Raw genomic sequence first — 19,578 nt, forward strand, 5'->3', positions numbered from 1 at the left:
GTGTGTGTGTGTGTGTGTGTGTGTGCCCATGAATGCATTCATAGGCATTGATTCTGCAGAATAAAAATGACTGAAGTCTCTTCTCACACAAAAGAACAATTCTTATTTCTCTGCTCAGGCTTCAGCTGCGTTGTAATCAAAGAGTTTTACTGCAAACTCAGATACTGATTGAAACGCATAACACCAGCTCATAGTAAATCCACCATTGAGTACTAAGGATTGAGTAAATAAGGAGATTTGTTGTATCAATATATATATATATAGACACACTATTAAAAAAATAAACCTTACAGAAAATGTGTTGCACAAACAGATATGCTGTATGTTGCATTATTTGTCAACTGAATTGTGGTCGTGTTCATCTCATGCCAGTGTGATGTTGGTGTTTTTTTTTTTTTTTACAAAAAATGATCTCATCGGACTTGTGACCTCGTTATATAGCAAAGATAGCGATAAAGTACACTACTGGCGTTGGACGTGTTTGTCACGTGACCCGGCGTTGCAGGTCCTAACTTGTCCCTCGACAATCTCCCAAATCTGAGCTGGTCACTCTCAAAAGACCTTCTTTGTGACTGATCACATTTGCAATGGCTGCATTCCATTTAGCTGTACCAGTGTGCATAGCCTTGAACAAAGATCGTTAATAACACCTGTGCCTCTCCTGCTGCGACGTGTCACTATGTCCGCAGTGAAAAGGGTCTATTACGGAGGCTGCTCTAGGCTTCCTTATTTGTGTTCACAGTAATGAACTCATTAGTGGATTCATCGATTTGTGATTGGTTGAGCAGGATTTGGTTTGCCCTTCTAAACTGAACATCTTTGAGGTTTTAATATGTATTATTATTAGATTGCTTTTCTGTTAACTTCTATAATCTATATGCTAAATAATTGATTAGTTAATACAATAAAAAAACAATAGATCAGTGGATACATTCACAAAATAGTACATGTAGAACCTTTTAGGAAATGGAAGGAGGTCAAACCATTCAACTGCTTCTGGTTGACCCTGCCAGCCAGACAATAACGCCGGCTCAAAAGCACCGCTGTGTGTTCAACTTAACCAGCAGCCCCCCTTTTTCTTTTTTCTTCTTTTAATATTTGATACATATTCTGCTATTTTTGCCAGTAGTGATGCAAACAGGAGCAGACGGTCCTCAAAAAAAGTCAAGCCCTACATTAGTCCTCAGCACTTTCAGATTCCCCTTTAACATCTGTGGTTTTCCAAGGCTACATGCCACTTTTGGCCAACCCTCCTCTAATCCAGAATGTGATGGTAATGGACAAAGTTGTTGTGGTTTTCTCTCGAACACACTTTCGTAAGTGTGTTCGAGGGCGATTGTGTGTTCGAGGGCGATTCAAGGGCGATTGAGAAACGGGGGCGATTGTGGCTAAGTGGATAGCAGGGCCGTCTTTCAATCAGCGGGTCGGTGGTTCGAACCCCGGCTCCGGCTCCGCTAGTTGCATGTCGATGTGTCCTTGAGCAAGACACTTAACCCCAAAATTGCTCCCGTAGCTGTGCCTACGGTGTAGAAATGTCATAGACTCTGAATTGTAAGTCGCTTTGGATAAAAGCGTCTGCTAAATGACTGTAATGTAATGTAATGTAAGAAAAAATACTGGTTTTGAAGCCTGGATGGCTCAGTCGGCAGAGCATCAGACTCTTAATCTGAGGGTCCAGGGTTCAAGTCCCTGTTCAGGCTTCAAGTTTAATGTTGGTGTGACTATTCAGACTATTGGTGCATTTGGCCGACCGCATGTACTGGAAGCATGTATGTTACTGCCAGCAGTTATGAATCGAAGTCTCCCTGTGGCCATCAGTGAGTTATGAATTTGGTTAGTGCTCAGCACATTCAGATTTGCCTTTAACCTGTGGTTTTCTACGGCTACATGCAACTTTGCGTCAACCCTCCCCCAGTCCAGAATCTGAGGAAATGGACAAAGTTCTTTTGGTTTTCTCCCGAACACACTTTCGCGAGAAAACATACCTTTTTCAAAGCCTGGATGGCTCAGTCGGTAGAGCATCAGACTTTTAATCTGAGGGTCCAGGGTTCAAGTCCCTGTTCAGGCTTCAAGTTTAATGTTGGTGTGACTATTCAGTTCACTATCGTTGTCGGAGGTCCACAGTGTGCTTGTTGCCTGGATGATTGGTACATTTGGCCGACCGCATGTACTGGAAGCCTATATGTTACTGCCAGCAGTTATAAATCGAAGTCTCCCTGTGGCCATCAGTGAGTTATGAATTTGGTTAGTGCTCAGCACATTCAGATTTCCCTTTAACCTGTGGTTTTCTACGGCTACATGCAACTTTGCGTCAACCCTCCCCCAGTCCAGAATCTGAGGATATGGGCAAAGTTCTTTTGGTTTTCTCCCGAACACACTTTCGCGAGAAAACATACACTTTTCAAAGCCTGGATGGCTCAGTCGGTAGAGCATCAGACTTTTAATCTGAGGGTCCAGCGTTCAAGTCCCTGTTCAGGCGTCAAGTTTAATGTTGGTGTGGCTATTCAGTTCACTATCGTTGTCGGAGGTCCACAATGTGCTTGTTGCCTGGATGATTGGTACATTTGGCCGACCGCATGTACTGGAAGCCTATATGTTACTGCCAGCAGTTAAAAATCGAAGTCTCCCTGTGGCCATCAGTGAGTTATGAATTTGGTTACTCATCAGCACATTCAGATTTCCCTTTAACCTGTGGTTTTCTACGGCTACATGCAACTTTGCGTCAACCCTCCCCCAGTCCAGAATCTGAGGATATGGGCAAAGTTATTTTGGTTTTCTCCCGAACACACTTTCGCGAGAAAACATACCCTTTTCAAAGCCTGGATGGCTCAGTCGGTAGAGCATCAGACTTTTAATCTGAGGGTCCAGCGTTCAAGTCCCTGTTCAGGCGTCAAGTTTAATGTTGGTGTGGCTATTCAGTTCACTATCGTTGTCGGAGGTCCACAATGTGCTTGTTGCCATGGATGATTGGTGCATTTGGCCGACCGCATGTACTGGAAGCATATATGTTACTGCCAGCAGTTATAAATCGAAGTCTCCCTGTGGCCATCAGTGAGTTATGAATTTGGTTAGTGCTCAGCACATTCAGATTTCCCTTTAACCTGTGGTTTTCTACGGCTACATGCAACTTTGTGTCAACCCTCCCCCAGTCCAGAATCTGAGGAAATGGACAAAGTTCTTTTGGTTTTCTCCCAAACACACTTTCGCGAGAAAACATACCTTTTTCAAAGCCTGGATGGCTCAGTCGGTAGAGCATCAGACTTTTAATCTGAGGGTCCAGGGTTCAAGTCCCTGTTCAGGCTTCAAGTTTAATGTTGGTGTGACTATTCAGTTCACTATCGTTGTCGGAGGTCCACAGTGTGCTTGATGATTGGTACATTTGGCCGACCGCATGTACTGGAAGCCTATATGTTACTGCCAGCAGTTATAAATCGAAGTCTCCCTGTGGCCATCAGTGAGTTATGAATTTGGTTACTCATCAGCACATTCAGATTTCCCTTTAACCTGTGGTTTTCTACGGCTACATGCAACTTTGCGTCAACCCTCCCCCAGTCCAGAATCTGAGGATATGGGCAAAGTTCTTTTGGTTTTCTCCCGAACACACTTTCGCGAGAAAACATACCCTTTTCAAAGCCTGGATGGCTCAGTCGGTAGAGCATCAGACTTTTAATCTGAGGGTCCAGCGTTCAAGTCCCTGTTCAGGCGTCAAGTTTAATGTTGGTGTGGCTATTCAGTTCACTATCGTTGTCGGAGGTCCACAATGTGCTTGTTGCCATGGATGATTGGTGCATTTGGCCGACCGCATGTACTGGAAGCATATATGTTACTGCCAGCAGTTATAAATCGAAGTCTCCCTGTGGCCATCAGTGAGTTATGAATTTGGTTAGTGCTCAGCACATTCAGATTTCCCTTTAACCTGTGGTTTTCTACGGCTACATGCAACTTTGCGTCAACCCTCCCCCAGTCCAGAATCTGAGGATATGGACAAAGTTCTTTTGGTTTTCTCCCGAACACACTTTCGCGAGAAAACATACCCTTTTCGAAGCCTGGATGGCTCAGTCGGTAGAGCATCAGACTTTTAATCTGAGGGTCCAGGGTTCAAGTCCCTGTTCAGGCGTGAAGTTTAATGTTGGTGTGACCATTCAGTTGTCGGAGGTCCACAGTGTGCTTGTTGCCTGGATGATTGGTACATTTGGCCGACCGCATGTAGTGGAAGCATATATGTTACTGCCAGCAGTTATAAATCGAAGTCTCCCTGTGGCCATCAGTGAGTTATGAATTTGGTTAGTCCTCAGCACATTCAGATTTGCCTTTAACCTGTGGTTTTCTACGGCTACATGCAACTTTGCGTCAACCCTTCCCCAGTCCAGAATCTGAGGAAATGGACAAAGTTCTTTTGGTTTTCTCCCGAACACACTTTCGCGAGAAAACATACCTTTTTCAAAGCCTGGATGGCTCAGTCGGTAGAGCATCAGACTTTTAATCTGAGGGTCCAGGGTTCAAGTCCCTGTTCAGGCTTCAAGTTTAATGTTGGTGTGACTGTTCAGTTCACTGTTGTTGTCGGACGTCCAGAGTGTGCTTGTTGCCATGGATGATTGGTACATTTGGCCGACCGCATGTACTGGAAGCCTATATGTTACTGCCAGCAGTTATAAATCGAAGTCTCCCTGTGGCCAACAGTGAGTTATGAATTTGGTTAGTCCTCAACACATTCAGATTTCCCTTTAACCTGTGGTTTTCTACGGCTACATGCAACTTTGCGTCAACCCTCCCCCAGTCCAGAATCTGAGGAAATGGACAAAGTTCTTTTGGTTTTCTCCCGAACACACTTTCGCGAGAAAACATACTTTTTTCGAAGCCTGGATGGCTCAGTCGGTAGAGCATCAGACTTTTAATCTGAGGGTCCAGGGTTCAAGTCCCTGTTCAGGCTTCAAGTTTAATGTTGGTGTGACTATTCAGTTCAGTATCGTTGTCGGAGGTCCACAATGTGCTTGTTGCCATGAATGATTGGTGCATTTGGCCGACCGCATGTACTGGAAGCATATATGTTACTGCCAGCAGTTATAAATCAAAGTCTCCCTGTGGCCATCAGTGAGTTATGAATTTGGTTAGTGCTCAGCACATTCAGATTTCACCTTTAACCTGTGGTTTTCTACGGCTACATGCAACTTTGCGTCAACCCTCCCCCGGTCCAGAATCTGAGGATATGGGCAAAGTTCTTTTGGTTTTCTCCCGAACACACTTTCGCGAGAAAACATACCCTTTTCAAAGCCTGGATGGCTCAGTCGGTAGAGCATCAGACTTTTAATCTGAGGGTCCAGGGTTCAAGTCCCTGTTCAGGCGTGAAGTTTAATGTTGGTGTGACTATTCAGTTCACTATTGTTGTCGGAGGTCCACAGTGTGCTTGTTACCTGGATGATTGGTACATTTGGCCGACCGCATGTACTGGAAGCCTATATGTTACTGCCAGCAGTTATAAATCGAAGTCTACCTGTGGCCATCAGTGAGTTATGAATTTGGTTAGTCCTCAGCACATTCAGATTTCCCTTTAACCTGTGGTTTTCTACGGCTACATGCAACTTTGCGTCAACCCTCCCCCGGTCCAGAATCTGAGGATATGGGCAAAGTTCTTTTGGTTTTCTCCCGAACACACTTTCGCGAGAAAACATACCCTTTTCAAAGCCTGGATGGCTCAGTCGGTAGAGCATCAGACTTTTAATCGGAGGCTCCAGGATTCAAGTCCCTGTTCAGGCGTCAAGTTTAATGTTGGTTTGACTGTTCAGTTCACTATCGTTGTCGGAGGTCCACAGTGTGCTTGTTACCTGGATGATTGGTACATTTGGCCGACCGCATGTACTGGAAGCCTATATGTTACTGCCAGCAGTTATAAATCGAAGTCTACCTGTGGCCATCAGTGAGTTATGAATTTGGTTAGTCCTCAGCACATTCAGATTTCCCTTTAACCTGTGGTTTTCTACGGCTACATGCAACTTTGCGTCAACCCTCCCCTAGTCCAGAATCTGAGGAAATGGACAAAGTTCTTTTGGTTTTCTCCCGAACACACTTTCGCGAGAAAACATACCTTTTTCGAAGCCTGGATGGCTCAGTCGGTAGAGCATCAGACTTTTAATCTGAGGGTCCAGGGTTCAAGTCCCTGTTCAGGCGTCAAGTTTAATGTTGGTGTGACTATTCAGTTCACTATCGTTGTCGGAGGTCCACAGTGTGCTTGTTGCCTGGATGATTGGTACATTTGGCCGACCGCATGTACTGGAAGCCTATATGTTACTGCCAGCAGTTATAAATCGAAGTCTCCCTGTGGCCATCAGTGAGTTATGAATTTGGTTAGTCCTCAGCACATTCAGATTTCCCTTTAACCTGTGGTTTTCTGCGGCTACATGCAACTTTGCGTCAACCCTCCCCCAGTCCAGAATCTGAGGAAATGGACAAAGTTCTTTTGGTTTTCTCCTGAACACACTTTCGCGAGAAAACATACCTTTTTCGAAGCCTGGATGGCTCAGTCGGTAGAGCATCAGACTTTTAATCGGAGGCTCCAGGATTCAAGTCCCTGTTCAGGCGTCAAGTTTAATGTTGGTTTGACTGTTCAGTTCACTATCGTTGTCGGAGGTCCACAGTGTGCTTGTTGCCTGGATGATTGGTACATTTGGCCGACCGCATGTACAGGAAGCCTATATGTTACTGCCAGCAGTTATAAATCGAAGTCTCCCTGTGGCCATCAGTGAGTTATGAATTTGGTTAGTCCTCAGCACATTCAGATTTCCCTTTAACCTGTGGTTTTCTACGGCTACATGCAACTTTGCGTCAACCCTCCCCCAGTCCAGAATCTGAGGAAATGGACAAAGTTCTTTTGGTTTTCTCCTGAACACACTTTCGCGAGAAAACATACACTTTTCAAAGCCTGGATGGCTCAGTCGGTAGAGCATCAGACTTTTAATCTGAGGGTCCAGCGTTCAAGTCCCTGTTCAGGCGTCAAGTTTAATGTTGGTGTGACTATTCAGGTCACTATCGTTGTCGGAGGTCCACAGTGTGCTTGTTGCCTGGATGATTGGTACATTTGGCCGACCGCATGTACAGGAAGCCTATATGTTACTGCCAGCAGTTATAAATCGAGTGAGTTATGAATTTGGTTAGTCCTCAGCACATTCAGATTTCCCTTTAACCTGTGGTTTTCTACGGCTACATGCAACTTTGCGTCAACCCTCCCCCAGTCCAGAATCTGAGGAAATGGACAAAGTTCTTTTGGTTTTCTCCTGAACACACTTTCGCGAGAAAACATACCTTTTTCGAAGCCTGGATGGCTCAGTCGGTAGAGCATCAGACTTTTAATCGGAGGCTCCAGGATTCAAGTCCCTTTTCAGGCATCAAGTTTAATGTTGGTTTGACTGTTCAGTTCACTATCGTTGTCGGAGGTCCACAGTGTGCTTGTTGCCTGGATGATTGGTACATTTGGCCGACCGCATGTACAGGAAGCCTATATGTTACTGCCAGCAGTTATAAATCGAAGTCTCCCTGTGGCCATCATTGAGTTATGAATTTGGTTAGTCCTCAGCACATTCAGATTTGCCTTTAACCTGTGGTTTTCTACGGCTACATGCATCTTTGCGTTAACCCTCCCCCAGTCCAGAATCTGAGGAAATGGACAGAGTTATTTTGGTTTTCTCCCGAACACACTTTCGCGAGAAAACATACCTTTTTCGAAGCCTGGATGGCTCAGTCGGTAGAGCATCAGACTTTTAATCTGAGGGTCCAGGGTTCAAGTCCCTGTTCAGGCGTCAAGTTTAATGTTGGTGTGACTATTCAGTTCACTATCGTTGTCGGAGGTCCACAGTGTGCTTGTTCCCTGGATGATTGGTACATTTGGCCGACCGCATGTACAGGAAGCCTATATGTTACTGCCAGCAGTTATAAATCGAGTGAGTTATGAATTTGGTTAGTCCTCAGCACATTCAGATTTCCCTTTAACCTGTGGTTTTCTACGGCTACATGCAACTTTGCGTCAACCCACCCCCAGTCCAGAATCTGAGGAAATGGACAAAGTTATTTTGGTTTTCTCCCGAGCACACTTTCGCGAGAAAACATACCTTTTTCGAAGCCTGGATGGCTCAGTCGGTAGAGCATCAGACTTTTAATCTGAGGGTCCAGGGTTCAAGTCCCTGTTCAGGCGTCAAGTTTAATGTTGGTGTGACTATTCAGTTCACTATCGTTGTCGGAGGTCCACAGTGTGCTTGTTGCCTGGATGATTGGTACATTTGGCCAACCGCATGTACTGGAAGCCTATATGTTACTGCCAGCAGTTATAAATCGAAGTCTCCCTGTGGCCATCAGTGAGTTATGAATTTGGTTAGTCCTCAGCACATTCAGATTTCCCTTTAACCTGTGGTTTTCTACGGCTACATGCAACTTTGCGTCAACCCTCCCCCAGTCCAGAATCTGAGGAAATGGACAAAGTTCTTTTGGTTTTCTCCTGAACACACTTTCGCGAGAAAACATACCTTTTTCGAAGCCTGGATGGCTCAGTCGGTAGAGCATCAGACTTTTAATCTGAGGGTCCAGGGTTCAAGTCCCTGTTCAGGTGTCAAGTTTAATGTTGGTATGACTGTTCAGTTCACTGTTGTTGTCGGACGTGCAGAGTGTGCTTGTTGCCTGGATGATTGGTACATTTGGCCGACCGCATGTACTGGAAGCCTATATGTTACTGCCAGCAGTTATAAATCGAAGTCTCCCTGTGGCCATCAGTGAGTTATGAATTTGGTTAGTCCTCAGCACATTCAGATTTCCCTTTAACCTGTGGTTTTCTACGGCTACATGCAACTTTGCGTCAACCCTCCCCCAGTCCAGAATCTGAGGAAATGGACAAAGTTCTTTTGGTTTTCTCCTGAACACACTTTCGCGAGAAAACATACCTTTTTCGAAGCCTGGATGGCTCAGTCGGTAGAGCATCAGACTTTTAATCGGAGGCTCCAGGATTCAAGTCCCTGTTCAGGCGTCAAGTTTAATGTTGGTTTGACTGTTCAGTTCACTATCGTTGTCGGAGGTCCACAGTGTGCTTGTTGCCTGGATGATTGGTACATTTGGCCGACCGCATGTACAGGAAGCCTATATGTTACTGCCAGCAGTTATAAATCGAGTGAGTTATGAATTTGGTTAGTCCTCAGCACATTCAGATTTCCCTTTAACCTGTGGTTTTCTACGGCTACATGCAACTTTGCGTCAACCCTCCCCCAGTCCAGAATCTGAGGAAATGGACAAAGTTCTTTTGGTTTTCTCCCGAACACACTTTCGCGAGAAAACATACCTTTTTCTAAGCCTGGATGGCTCAGTCGGTAGAGCATCAGACTTTTAATCTGAGGGTCCAGGGTTCAAGTCCCTGTTCAGGTGTCAAGTTTAATGTTGGTGTGACTGTTCAGTTCACTATTGTTGTCGGACGTGCAGAGTGTGCTTGTTGCCTGGATGATTGGTACATTTGGCCGACCGCATGTACTGGAAGCATATATGTTACTGCCAGCAGTTATAAATCGAGTGAGTTATGAATTTGGTTAGTCCTCAGCACATACAGATTTCCCTTTAACCTGTGGTTTTCTACGGCTACATGCAACTTTGCGTCAACCCTCCCCCAGTCCAGAATCTGAGGAAATGGACAAAGTTATTTTGGTTTTCTCCCGAACACACTTTCGCGAGAAAACATACCTTTTTCGAAGCCTGGATGGCTCAGTCGGTAGAGCATCAGACTTTTAATCTGAGGGTCCAGGGTTCAAGTCCCTGTTCAGGCGTCAGGTTTAATGTTGGTGTGACTATTCAGTTCACTATCGTTGTCGGAGGTCCACAGTGTGCTTGTTGCCTGGATGATTGGTACATTTGGCCAACCGCATGTACTGGAAGCCTATATGTTACTGCCAGCAGTTATAAATCGAAGTCTCCCTGTGGCCATCAGTGAGTTATGAATTTGGTTAGTCCTCAGCACATTCAGATTTCCCTTTAACCTGTGGTTTTCTACGGCTACATGAATCTTTGCGTTAACCCTCCCCCAGTCCAGAATCTGAGGAAATGGACAGAGTTCTTTTGGTTTTCTCCCGAACACACTTTCGCGAGAAAACATACCTTTTTCGAAGCCTGGATGGCTCAGTCGGTAGAGCATCAGACTTTTAATCTGAGGGTCCAGGGTTCAAGTCCCTGTTCAGGCGTCAAGTTTAATGTTGGTGTGACTATTCAGTTCACTATCGTTGTCGGAGGTCCACAGTGTGCTTGTTGCCTGGATGATTGGTACATTTGGCCGACCGCATGTACAGGAAGCCTATATGTTACTGCCAGCAGTTATAAATCGAGTGAGTTATGAATTTGGTTAGTCCTCAGCACATTCAGATTTCCCTTTAACCTGTGGTTTTCTACGGCTACATGCAACTTTGCGTCAACCCTCCCCCAGTCCAGAATCTGAGGAAATGGACAAAGTCATTTTGGTTTTCTCCCGAACACACTTTCGCGAGAAAACATACCTTTTTCGAAGCCTGGATGGCTCAGTCGGTAGAGCATCAGACTTTTAATCTGAGGGTCCAGGGTTCAAGTCCCTGTTCAGGCGTCAAGTTTAATGTTGGTGTGACTATTCAGTTCACTATCGTTGTCGGAGGTCCACAGTGTGCTTGTTGCCTGGATGATTGGTACATTTGGCCAACCGCATGTACTGGAAGCCTATATGTTACTGCCAGCAGTTATAAATCGAAGTCTCCCTGTGGCCATCAGTGAGTTATGAATTTGGTTAGTGCTCAGCACATTCAGATTTCCCTTTAACCTGTGGTTTTCTACGGCTACATGCAACTTTGCGTCAACCCTCCCCCAGTCCAGAATCTGAGGAAATGGACAAAGTTCTTTTGGTTTTCTCCCGAACACACTTTCGCGAGAAAACATACCTTTTTCGAAGCCTGGATGGCTCAGTCGGTAGAGCATCAGACTTTTAATCTGAGGGTCCAGGGTTCAAGTCCCTGTTCAGGCGTCAAGTTTAATGTTGGTGTGACTATTCAGTTCACTATCGTTGTCGGAGGTCCACAGTGTGCTTGTTGCCTGGATGATTGGTACATTTGGCCAACCGCATGTACTGGAAGCCTATATGTTACTGCCAGCAGTTATAAATCGAAGTCTCCCTGTGGCCATCAGTGAGTTATGAATTTGGTTAGTGCTCAGCACATTCAGATTTCCCTTTAACCTGTGGTTTTCTACGGCTACATGCAACTTTGCGTCAACCCTCCCCCAGTCCAGAATCTGAGGAAATGGACAAAGTTCTTTTGGTTTTCTCCTGAACACACTTTCGCGAGAAAACATACCTTTTTCGAAGCCTGGATGGCTCAGTCGGTAGAGCATCAGACTTTTAATCTGAGGGTCCAGGGTTCAAGTCCCTGTTCAGGTGTGAAGTTTAATGTTGGTGTGACTGTTCAGTTCACTGTTGTTGTCGGACGTGCAGAGTGTGCTTGTTGCCTGGATGATTGGTACATTTGGCCGACCGCATGTACTGGAAGCCTATATGTTACTGCCAGCAGTTATAAATCGAAGTCTCCCTGTGGCCATCAGTGAGTTATGAATTTGGTTAGTCCTCAGCACATTCAGATTTGCCTTAAACCTGTGGTTTTCTACGGCTACATGCAACTTTGCGTCAACCCTCCCCCAGTCCAGAATCTGAGGAAATGGACAAAGTTCTTTTGGTTTTCTCCCGAACATACTTTTGCGAGAAAACATACCTTTTTCGAAGCCTGGATGGCTCAGTCGGTAGAGCATCAGACTTTTAATCTGAGGGTCCAGGGTTCAAGTCCCTGTTCAGGCGTCAAGTTTAATGTTGGTGTGACTATTCAGGTCACTATCGTTGTCGGAGGTACACAGTGTGCTTGTTGCCTGGATGATTGGTACATTTGGCCGACCGCATGTACAGGAAGCCTATATGTTACTGCCAGCAGTTATAAATCGAGTGAGTTATGAATTTGGTTAGTCCTCAGCACATTCAGATTTCCCTTTAACCTGTGGTTTTCTACGGCTACATGCAACTTTGCGTCAACCCTCCCCCAGTCCAGAATCTGAGGAAATGGACAAAGTTCTTTTGGTTTTCTCCTGAACACACTTTCGCGAGAAAACATACCTTTTTCGAAGCCTGGATGGCTCAGTCGGTAGAGCATCAGACTTTTAATCGGAGGCTCCAGGATTCAAGTCCCTGTTCAGGCGTCAAGTTTAATGTTGGTTTGACTGTTCAGTTCACTATCGTTGTCGGAGGTCCACAGTGTGCTTGTTGCCTGGATGATTGGGACATTTGGCCGACCGCATGTACAGGAAGCCTATATGTTACTGCCAGCAGTTATAAATCGAGTGAGTTATGAATTTGGTTAGTCCTCAGCACATTCAGATTTCCCTTTAACCTGTGGTTTTCTACGGCTACATGCAACTTTGCGTCAACCCTCCCCCAGTCCAGAATCTGAGGAAATGGACAAAGTCATTTTGGTTTTCTCCCGAACACACTTTCGCGAGAAAACATACCTTTTTCGAAGCCTGGATGGCTCAGTCGGTAGAGCATCAGACTTTTAATCTGAGGGTCCAGGGTTCAAGTCCCTGTTCAGGCGTCAAGTTTAATGTTGGTGTGACTATTCAGTTCACTATCATTGTCGGAGGTCCACAGTGTGCTTGTTGCCTGGATGATTGGTACATTTGGCCAACCGCATGTACTGGAAGCCTATATGTTACTGCCAGCAGTTATAAATCGAAGTCTCCCTGTGGCCATCAGTGAGTTATGAATTTGGTTAGTGCTCAGCACATTCAGATTTCCCTTTAACCTGTGGTTTTCTACGGCTACATGCAACTTTGCGTCAACCCTCCCCCAGTCCAGAATCTGAGGAAATGGACAAAGTTCTTTTGGTTTTCTCCTGAACACACTTTCGCGAGAAAACATACCTTTTTCGAAGCCTGGATGGCTCAGTCGGTAGAGCATCAGACTTTTAATCTGAGGGTCCAGGGTTCAAGTCCCTGTTCAGGTGTGAAGTTTAATGTTGGTGTGACTGTTCAGTTCACTGTTGTTGTCGGACGTGCAGAGTGTGCTTGTTGCCTGGATGATTGGTACATTTGGCCGACCGCATGTACTGGAAGCCTATATGTTACTGCCAGCAGTTATAAATCGAAGTCTCCCTGTGGCCATCAGTGAGTTATGAATTTGGTTAGTCCTCAGCACATTCAGATTTGCCTTAAACCTGTGGTTTTCTACGGCTACATGCAACTTTGCGTCAACCCTCCCCCAGTCCAGAATCTGAGGAAATGGACAAAGTTCTTTTGGTTTTCTCCCGAACATACTTTTGCGAGAAAACATACCTTTTTCGAAGCCTGGATGGCTCAGTCGGTAGAGCATCAGACTTTTAATCTGAGGGTCCAGGGTTCAAGTCCCTGTTCAGGCGTCAAGTTTAATGTTGGTGTGACTATTCAGGTCACTATCGTTGTCGGAGGTACACAGTGTGCTTGTTGCCTGGATGATTGGTACATTTGGCCGACCGCATGTACAGGAAGCCTATATGTTACTGCCAGCAGTTATAAATCGAGTGAGTTATGAATTTGGTTAGTCCTCAGCACATTCAGATTTCCCTTTAACCTGTGGTTTTCTACGGCTACATGCAACTTTGCGTCAACCCTCCCCCAGTCCAGAATCTGAGGAAATGGACAAAGTTCTTTTGGTTTTCTCCTGAACACACTTTCGCGAGAAAACATACCTTTTTCGAAGCCTGGATGGCTCAGTCGGTAGAGCATCAGACTTTTAATCGGAGGCTCCAGGATTCAAGTCCCTGTTCAGGCGTCAAGTTTAATGTTGGTTTGACTGTTCAGTTCACTATCGTTGTCGGAGGTCCACAGTGTGCTTGTTGCCTGGATGATTGGGACATTTGGCCGACCGCATGTACAGGAAGCCTATATGTTACTGCCAGCAGTTATAAATCGAAGTCTCCCTGTGGCCATCAGTGAGTTATGAATTTGGTTAGTCCTCAGCACATTCAGATTTGCCTTTAACCTGTGGTTTTCTACGGCTACATGCATCTTTGCGTTAACCCTCCCCCAGTCCAGAATCTGAGGAAATGGACAGAGTTCTTTTGGTTTTCTCCCGAACACACTTTCGCGAGAAAACATACCTTTTTCGAAGCCTTGATGGCTCAGTCGGTAGAGCATCAGACTTTTAATCTGAGGGTCCAGGGTTCAAGTCCCTGTTCAGGCGTCAAGTTTAATGTTGGTGTGACTATTCAGTTCACTATCGTTGTCGGAGGTCCACAGTGTGCTTGTTGCCTGGATGATTGGTACATTTGGCCGACCGCATGTACAGGAAGCCTATATGTTACTGCCAGCAGTTATAAATCGAGTGAGTTATGAATTTGGTTAGTCCTCAGCACATTCAGATTTCCCTTTAACCTGTGGTTTTCTACGGCTACATGCAACTTTGCGTCAACCCTCCCCCAGTCCAGAATCTGAGGAAATGGACAAAGTTCTTTTGGTTTTCTCCTGAACACACTTTCGCGAGAAAACATACCTTTTTCGAAGCCTGGATGGCTCAGTCGGTAGAGCATCAGACTTTTAATCGGAGGCTCCAGGATTCAAGTCCCTGTTCAGGCGTCAAGTTTAATGTTGGTTTGACTGTTCAGTTCACTATCGTTGTCGGAGGTCCACAGTGTGCTTGTTGCCTGGATGATTGGGACATTTGGCCGACCGCATGTACAGGAAGCCTATATGTTACTGCCAGCAGTTATAAATCGAGTGAGTTATGAATTTGGTTAGTCCTCAGCACATTCAGATTTCCCTTTAACCTGTGGTTTTCTACGGCTACATGCAACTTTGCGTCAACCCTCCCCCAGTCCAGAATCTGAGGAAATGGACAAAGTCATTTTGGTTTTCTCCCGAACACACTTTCGCGAGAAAACATACCTTTTTCGAAGCCTGGATGGCTCAGTCGGTAGAGCATCAGACTTTTAATCTGAGGGTCCAGGGTTCAAGTCCCTGTTCAGGCGTCAAGTTTAATGTTGGTGTGACTATTCAGTTCACTATCATTGTCGGAGGTCCACAGTGTGCTTGTTGCCTGGATGATTGGTACATTTGGCCAACCGCATGTACTGGAAGCCTATATGTTACTGCCAGCAGTTATAAATCGAAGTCTCCCTGTGGCCATCAGTGAGTTATGAATTTGGTTAGTGCTCAGCACATTCAGATTTCCCTTTAACCTGTGGTTTTCTACGGCTACATGCAACTTTGCGTCAACCCTCCCCCAGTCCAGAATCTGAGGAAATGGACAAAGTTCTTTTGGTTTTCTCCTGAACACACTTTCGCGAGAAAACATACCTTTTTCGAAGCCTGGATGGCTCAGTCGGTAGAGCATCAGACTTTTAATCTGAGGGTCCAGGGTTCAAGTCCCTGTTCAGGTGTGAAGTTTAATGTTGGTGTGACTGTTCAGTTCACTGTTGTTGTCGGACGTGCAGAGTGTGCTTGTTGCCTGGATGATTGGTACATTTGGCCGACCGCATGTACTGGAAGCCTATATGTTACTGCCAGCAGTTATAAATCGAAGTCTCCCTGTGGCCATCAGTGAGTTATGAATTTGGTTAGTCCTCAGCACATTCAGATTTGCCTTAAACCTGTGGTTTTCTACGGCTACATGCAACTTTGCGTCAACCCTCCCCCAGTCCAGAATCTGAGGAAATGGACAAAGTTCTTTTGGTTTTCTCCCGAACATACTTTTGCGAGAAAACATACCTTTTTCGAAGCCTGGATGGCTCAGTCGGTAGAGCATCAGACTTTTAATCTGAGGGTCCAGGGTTCAAGTCCCTGTTCAGGCGTCAAGTTTAATGTTGGTGTGACTATTCAGGTCACTATCGTTGTCGGAGGTACACAGTGTGCTTGTTGCCTGGATGATTGGTACATTTGGCCGACCGCATGTACAGGAAGCCTATATGTTACTGCCAGCAGTTATAAATCGAGTGAGTTATGAATTTGGTTAGTCCTCAGCACATTCAGATTTCCCTTTAACCTGTGGTTTTCTACGGCTACATGCAACTTTGCGTCAACCCTCCCCCAGTCCAGAATCTGAGGAAATGGACAAAGTTCTTTTGGTTTTCTCCTGAACACACTTTCGCGAGAAAACATACCTTTTTCGAAGCCTGGATGGCTCAGTCGGTAGAGCATCAGACTTTTAATCGGAGGCTCCAGGATTCAAGTCCCTGTTCAGGCGTCAAGTTTAATGTTGGTTTGACTGTTCAGTTCACTATCGTTGTCGGAGGTCCACAGTGTGCTTGTTGCCTGGATGATTGGGACATTTGGCCGACCGCATGTACAGGAAGCCTATATGTTACTGCCAGCAGTTATAAATCGAAGTCTCCCTGTGGCCATCAGTGAGTTATGAATTTGGTTAGTCCTCAGCACATTCAGATTTGCCTTTAACCTGTGGTTTTCTACGGCTACATGCATCTTTGCGTTAACCCTCCCCCAGTCCAGAATCTGAGGAAATGGACAGAGTTCTTTTGGTTTTCTCCCGAACACACTTTCGCGAGAAAACATACCTTTTTCGAAGCCTTGATGGCTCAGTCGGTAGAGCATCAGACTTTTAATCTGAGGGTCCAGGGTTCAAGTCCCTGTTCAGGCGTCAAGTTTAATGTTGGTGTGACTATTCAGTTCACTATCGTTGTCGGAGGTCCACAGTGTGCTTGTTGCCTGGATGATTGGTACATTTGGCCGACCGCATGTACAGGAAGCCTATATGTTACTGCCAGCAGTTATAAATCGAGTGAGTTATGAATTTGGTTAGTCCTCAGCACATTCAGATTTCCCTTTAACCTGTGGTTTTCTACGGCTACATGCAACTTTGCGTCAACCCTCCCCCAGTCCAGAATCTGAGGAAATGGACAAAGTTCTTTTGGTTTTCTCCTGAACACACTTTCGCGAGAAAACATACCTTTTTCGAAGCCTGGATGGCTCAGTCGGTAGAGCATCAGACTTTTAATCTGAGGGTCCAGGGTTCAAGTCCCTGTTCAGGTGTCAAGTTTAATGTTGGTGTGACTGTTCAGTTCACTGTTGTTGTCGGACGTGCAGAGTGTGCTTGTTGCCTGGAAATGTTGGTGTGACTGTTCAGTTCACTGTTGTTGTCGGACGTGCAGAGTGTGCTTGTTGCCTGGATGATTGGTACATTTGGCCGACCGCATGTACTGGAAGCATATATGTTACTGCCAGCAGTTATAAATCGAAGTCTCCCTGTGGCCATCAGTGAGTTATGAATTTGGTTAGTCCTCAGCACATTCAGATTTGCCTTTAACCTGTGGTTTTCTAAGGCTACATGCAACTTTGCATCAACCCTCCCCCAGTCCAGAATCTGAGGAAATGGACAAAGTTCTTTTCGTTTTCTCCCGAACACACTTTCGCGAGAAAACATACCTTTTTCGAAGCCTGGATGGCTCAGTCGGTAGAGCATCAGACTTTTAATCTGAGGGTCCAGGGTTCAAGTCCCTGTTCAGGCGTCAAGTTTAATGTTGGTGTGACTATTCAGGTCACTATCGTTGTCGGAGGTCCACAGTGTGCTTGTTGCCTGGATGATTGGTACATTTGGCCGACCGCATGTACAGGAAGCCTATATGTTACTGCCAGCAGTTATAAATCGAGTGAGTTATGAATTTGGTTAGTCCTCAGCACATTCAGATTTCCCTTTAACCTGTGGTTTTCTACGGCTACATGCAACTTTGCGTCAACCCTCCCCCAGTCCAGAATCTGAGGAAATGGACAAAGTTCTTTTGGTTTTCTCCTGAACACACTTTCGCGAGAAAACATACCTTTTTCGAAGCCTGGATGGCTCAGTCGGTAGAGCATCAGACTTTTAATCGGAGGCTCCAGGATTCAAGTCCCTGTTCAGGCGTCAAGTTTAATGTTGGTTTGACTGTTCAGTTCACTATCGTTGTCGGAGGTCCACAGTGTGCTTGTTGCCTGGATGATTGGTACATTTGGCCGACCGCATGTACAGGAAGCCTATATGTTACTGCCAGCAGTTATAAATCGAAGTCTCCCTGTGGCCATCAGTGAGTTATGAATTTGGTTAGTCCTCAGCACATTCAGATTTGCCTTTAACCTGTGGTTTTCTACGGCTACATGCATCTTTGCGTTAACCCTCCCCCAGTCCAGAATCTGAGGAAATGGACAGAGTTCTTTTGGTTTTCTCCCGAACACACTTTCGCGAGAAAACATACCTTTTTCGAAGCCTGGATGGCTCAGTCGGTAGAGCATCAGACTTTTAATCTGAGGGTCCAGGGTTCAAGTCCCTGTTTAGGCGTCAAGTTTAATGTTGGTGTGACTATTCAGTTCACTATCGTTGTCGGAGGTCCACAGTGTGCTTGTTCCCTGGATGATTGGTACATTTGGCCGACCGCATGTACAGGAAGCCTATATGTTACTGCCAGCAGTTATAAATCGAGTGAGTTATGAATTTGGTTAGTCCTCAGCACATTCAGATTTCCCTTTAACCTGTGGTTTTCTACGGCTACATGCAACTTTGCGTCAACCCTCCCCCAGTCCAGAATCTGAGGAAATGGACAAAGTTCTTTTGGTTTTCTCCTGAACACACTTTCGCGAGAAAACATACCTTTTTCGAAGCCTGGATGGCTCAGTCGGTAGAGCATCAGACTTTTAATCTGAGGGTCCAGGGTTCAAGTCCCTGTTCAGGCGTCAAGTTTAATGTTGGTGTGACTATTCAGTTCACTATCATTGTCGGAGGTCCACAGTGTGCTTGTTGCCTGGATGATTGGTACATTTGGCCAACCGCATGTACTGGAAGCCTATATGTTACTGCCAGCAGTTATAAATCGAAGTCTCCCTGTGGCCATCAGTGAGTTATGAATTTGGTTAGTGCTCAGCACATTCAGATTTCCCTTTAACCTGTGGTTTTCTACGGCTACATGCAACTTTGCGTCAACCCTCCCCCAGTCCAGAATCTGAGGAAATGGACAAAGTTCTTTTGGTTTTCTCCTGAACACACTTTCGCGAGAAAACATACCTTTTTCGAAGCCTGGATGGCTCAGTCGGTAGAGCATCAGACTTTTAATCTGAGGGTCCAGGGTTCAAGTCCCTGTTCAGGTGTGAAGTTTAATGTTGGTGTGACTGTTCAGTTCACTGTTGTTGTCGGACGTGCAGAGTGTGCTTGTTGCCTGGATGATTGGTACATTTGGCCGACCGCATGTACTGGAAGCCTATATGTTACTGCCAGCAGTTATAAATCGAAGTCTCCCTGTGGCCATCAGTGAGTTATGAATTTGGTTAGTCCTCAGCACATTCAGATTTGCCTTAAACCTGTGGTTTTCTACGGCTACATGCAACTTTGCGTCAACCCTCCCCCAGTCCAGAATCTGAGGAAATGGACAAAGTTCTTTTGGTTTTCTCCCGAACATACTTTTGCGAGAAAACATACCTTTTTCGAAGCCTGGATGGCTCAGTCGGTAGAGCATCAGACTTTTAATCTGAGGGTCCAGGGTTCAAGTCCCTGTTCAGGCGTCAAGTTTAATGTTGGTGTGACTATTCAGGTCACTATCGTTGTCGGAGGTA

The 19,578-nt window shown here is 45.6% G+C and overlaps 1 protein-coding gene and 44 non-coding genes across 45 annotated transcripts in view; all 45 read left to right on the plus strand.

The window, feature by feature from the left end:
- Nucleotides 1–19,578, plus strand: part of ptprz1b (protein tyrosine phosphatase receptor type Z1b) — a 132,737-nt gene that overhangs the window by 25,869 nt on the left and 87,290 nt on the right. The window lies entirely within an intron of this gene.
- Nucleotides 1,628–1,700, plus strand: trnak-cuu (transfer RNA lysine (anticodon CUU)). Its single transcript has one exon. It is a non-coding gene; the product is annotated as a tRNA-Lys (tRNA).
- On the plus strand, nt 1,996–2,068 carry trnak-uuu (transfer RNA lysine (anticodon UUU)). Its single transcript has one exon. It is a non-coding gene; the product is annotated as a tRNA-Lys (tRNA).
- Nucleotides 2,407–2,479, plus strand: trnak-uuu (transfer RNA lysine (anticodon UUU)). Its single transcript has one exon. It is a non-coding gene; the product is annotated as a tRNA-Lys (tRNA).
- Nucleotides 2,818–2,890, plus strand: trnak-uuu (transfer RNA lysine (anticodon UUU)). Its single transcript has one exon. It is a non-coding gene; the product is annotated as a tRNA-Lys (tRNA).
- On the plus strand, nt 3,230–3,302 carry trnak-uuu (transfer RNA lysine (anticodon UUU)). The gene has a single exon. It is a non-coding gene; the product is annotated as a tRNA-Lys (tRNA).
- On the plus strand, nt 3,633–3,705 carry trnak-uuu (transfer RNA lysine (anticodon UUU)). Its single transcript has one exon. It is a non-coding gene; the product is annotated as a tRNA-Lys (tRNA).
- On the plus strand, nt 4,045–4,117 carry trnak-uuu (transfer RNA lysine (anticodon UUU)). Its single transcript has one exon. It is a non-coding gene; the product is annotated as a tRNA-Lys (tRNA).
- Nucleotides 4,446–4,518, plus strand: trnak-uuu (transfer RNA lysine (anticodon UUU)). Its single transcript has one exon. It is a non-coding gene; the product is annotated as a tRNA-Lys (tRNA).
- On the plus strand, nt 4,858–4,930 carry trnak-uuu (transfer RNA lysine (anticodon UUU)). Its single transcript has one exon. It is a non-coding gene; the product is annotated as a tRNA-Lys (tRNA).
- trnak-uuu (transfer RNA lysine (anticodon UUU)) lies at nt 5,271–5,343 on the plus strand. Its single transcript has one exon. It is a non-coding gene; the product is annotated as a tRNA-Lys (tRNA).
- trnak-uuu (transfer RNA lysine (anticodon UUU)) lies at nt 5,682–5,754 on the plus strand. Its single transcript has one exon. It is a non-coding gene; the product is annotated as a tRNA-Lys (tRNA).
- On the plus strand, nt 6,093–6,165 carry trnak-uuu (transfer RNA lysine (anticodon UUU)). Its single transcript has one exon. It is a non-coding gene; the product is annotated as a tRNA-Lys (tRNA).
- On the plus strand, nt 6,504–6,576 carry trnak-uuu (transfer RNA lysine (anticodon UUU)). Its single transcript has one exon. It is a non-coding gene; the product is annotated as a tRNA-Lys (tRNA).
- Nucleotides 6,915–6,987, plus strand: trnak-uuu (transfer RNA lysine (anticodon UUU)). The gene has a single exon. It is a non-coding gene; the product is annotated as a tRNA-Lys (tRNA).
- Nucleotides 7,718–7,790, plus strand: trnak-uuu (transfer RNA lysine (anticodon UUU)). Its single transcript has one exon. It is a non-coding gene; the product is annotated as a tRNA-Lys (tRNA).
- Nucleotides 8,110–8,182, plus strand: trnak-uuu (transfer RNA lysine (anticodon UUU)). Its single transcript has one exon. It is a non-coding gene; the product is annotated as a tRNA-Lys (tRNA).
- On the plus strand, nt 8,521–8,593 carry trnak-uuu (transfer RNA lysine (anticodon UUU)). Its single transcript has one exon. It is a non-coding gene; the product is annotated as a tRNA-Lys (tRNA).
- On the plus strand, nt 8,932–9,004 carry trnak-uuu (transfer RNA lysine (anticodon UUU)). The gene has a single exon. It is a non-coding gene; the product is annotated as a tRNA-Lys (tRNA).
- Nucleotides 9,324–9,396, plus strand: trnak-uuu (transfer RNA lysine (anticodon UUU)). Its single transcript has one exon. It is a non-coding gene; the product is annotated as a tRNA-Lys (tRNA).
- Nucleotides 9,716–9,788, plus strand: trnak-uuu (transfer RNA lysine (anticodon UUU)). Its single transcript has one exon. It is a non-coding gene; the product is annotated as a tRNA-Lys (tRNA).
- On the plus strand, nt 10,127–10,199 carry trnak-uuu (transfer RNA lysine (anticodon UUU)). The gene has a single exon. It is a non-coding gene; the product is annotated as a tRNA-Lys (tRNA).
- Nucleotides 10,519–10,591, plus strand: trnak-uuu (transfer RNA lysine (anticodon UUU)). The gene has a single exon. It is a non-coding gene; the product is annotated as a tRNA-Lys (tRNA).
- trnak-uuu (transfer RNA lysine (anticodon UUU)) lies at nt 10,930–11,002 on the plus strand. Its single transcript has one exon. It is a non-coding gene; the product is annotated as a tRNA-Lys (tRNA).
- On the plus strand, nt 11,341–11,413 carry trnak-uuu (transfer RNA lysine (anticodon UUU)). The gene has a single exon. It is a non-coding gene; the product is annotated as a tRNA-Lys (tRNA).
- Nucleotides 11,752–11,824, plus strand: trnak-uuu (transfer RNA lysine (anticodon UUU)). The gene has a single exon. It is a non-coding gene; the product is annotated as a tRNA-Lys (tRNA).
- Nucleotides 12,144–12,216, plus strand: trnak-uuu (transfer RNA lysine (anticodon UUU)). Its single transcript has one exon. It is a non-coding gene; the product is annotated as a tRNA-Lys (tRNA).
- trnak-uuu (transfer RNA lysine (anticodon UUU)) lies at nt 12,536–12,608 on the plus strand. The gene has a single exon. It is a non-coding gene; the product is annotated as a tRNA-Lys (tRNA).
- On the plus strand, nt 12,947–13,019 carry trnak-uuu (transfer RNA lysine (anticodon UUU)). The gene has a single exon. It is a non-coding gene; the product is annotated as a tRNA-Lys (tRNA).
- trnak-uuu (transfer RNA lysine (anticodon UUU)) lies at nt 13,358–13,430 on the plus strand. The gene has a single exon. It is a non-coding gene; the product is annotated as a tRNA-Lys (tRNA).
- Nucleotides 13,750–13,822, plus strand: trnak-uuu (transfer RNA lysine (anticodon UUU)). Its single transcript has one exon. It is a non-coding gene; the product is annotated as a tRNA-Lys (tRNA).
- On the plus strand, nt 14,161–14,233 carry trnak-uuu (transfer RNA lysine (anticodon UUU)). Its single transcript has one exon. It is a non-coding gene; the product is annotated as a tRNA-Lys (tRNA).
- trnak-uuu (transfer RNA lysine (anticodon UUU)) lies at nt 14,553–14,625 on the plus strand. The gene has a single exon. It is a non-coding gene; the product is annotated as a tRNA-Lys (tRNA).
- trnak-uuu (transfer RNA lysine (anticodon UUU)) lies at nt 14,945–15,017 on the plus strand. Its single transcript has one exon. It is a non-coding gene; the product is annotated as a tRNA-Lys (tRNA).
- trnak-uuu (transfer RNA lysine (anticodon UUU)) lies at nt 15,356–15,428 on the plus strand. Its single transcript has one exon. It is a non-coding gene; the product is annotated as a tRNA-Lys (tRNA).
- trnak-uuu (transfer RNA lysine (anticodon UUU)) lies at nt 15,767–15,839 on the plus strand. The gene has a single exon. It is a non-coding gene; the product is annotated as a tRNA-Lys (tRNA).
- Nucleotides 16,159–16,231, plus strand: trnak-uuu (transfer RNA lysine (anticodon UUU)). The gene has a single exon. It is a non-coding gene; the product is annotated as a tRNA-Lys (tRNA).
- Nucleotides 16,570–16,642, plus strand: trnak-uuu (transfer RNA lysine (anticodon UUU)). The gene has a single exon. It is a non-coding gene; the product is annotated as a tRNA-Lys (tRNA).
- Nucleotides 16,962–17,034, plus strand: trnak-uuu (transfer RNA lysine (anticodon UUU)). Its single transcript has one exon. It is a non-coding gene; the product is annotated as a tRNA-Lys (tRNA).
- trnak-uuu (transfer RNA lysine (anticodon UUU)) lies at nt 17,438–17,510 on the plus strand. Its single transcript has one exon. It is a non-coding gene; the product is annotated as a tRNA-Lys (tRNA).
- Nucleotides 17,830–17,902, plus strand: trnak-uuu (transfer RNA lysine (anticodon UUU)). Its single transcript has one exon. It is a non-coding gene; the product is annotated as a tRNA-Lys (tRNA).
- trnak-uuu (transfer RNA lysine (anticodon UUU)) lies at nt 18,241–18,313 on the plus strand. Its single transcript has one exon. It is a non-coding gene; the product is annotated as a tRNA-Lys (tRNA).
- On the plus strand, nt 18,633–18,705 carry trnak-uuu (transfer RNA lysine (anticodon UUU)). Its single transcript has one exon. It is a non-coding gene; the product is annotated as a tRNA-Lys (tRNA).
- trnak-uuu (transfer RNA lysine (anticodon UUU)) lies at nt 19,044–19,116 on the plus strand. The gene has a single exon. It is a non-coding gene; the product is annotated as a tRNA-Lys (tRNA).
- Nucleotides 19,455–19,527, plus strand: trnak-uuu (transfer RNA lysine (anticodon UUU)). The gene has a single exon. It is a non-coding gene; the product is annotated as a tRNA-Lys (tRNA).

The sequence above is a fragment of the Anarhichas minor genome, unplaced genomic scaffold (genome assembly GCF_050575085.1).
Source record: "Anarhichas minor isolate MPS153535 unplaced genomic scaffold, ASM5057508v1 ptg000055l, whole genome shotgun sequence".
NCBI classification, from domain to species: domain Eukaryota; kingdom Metazoa; phylum Chordata; class Actinopteri; order Perciformes; family Anarhichadidae; genus Anarhichas; species Anarhichas minor.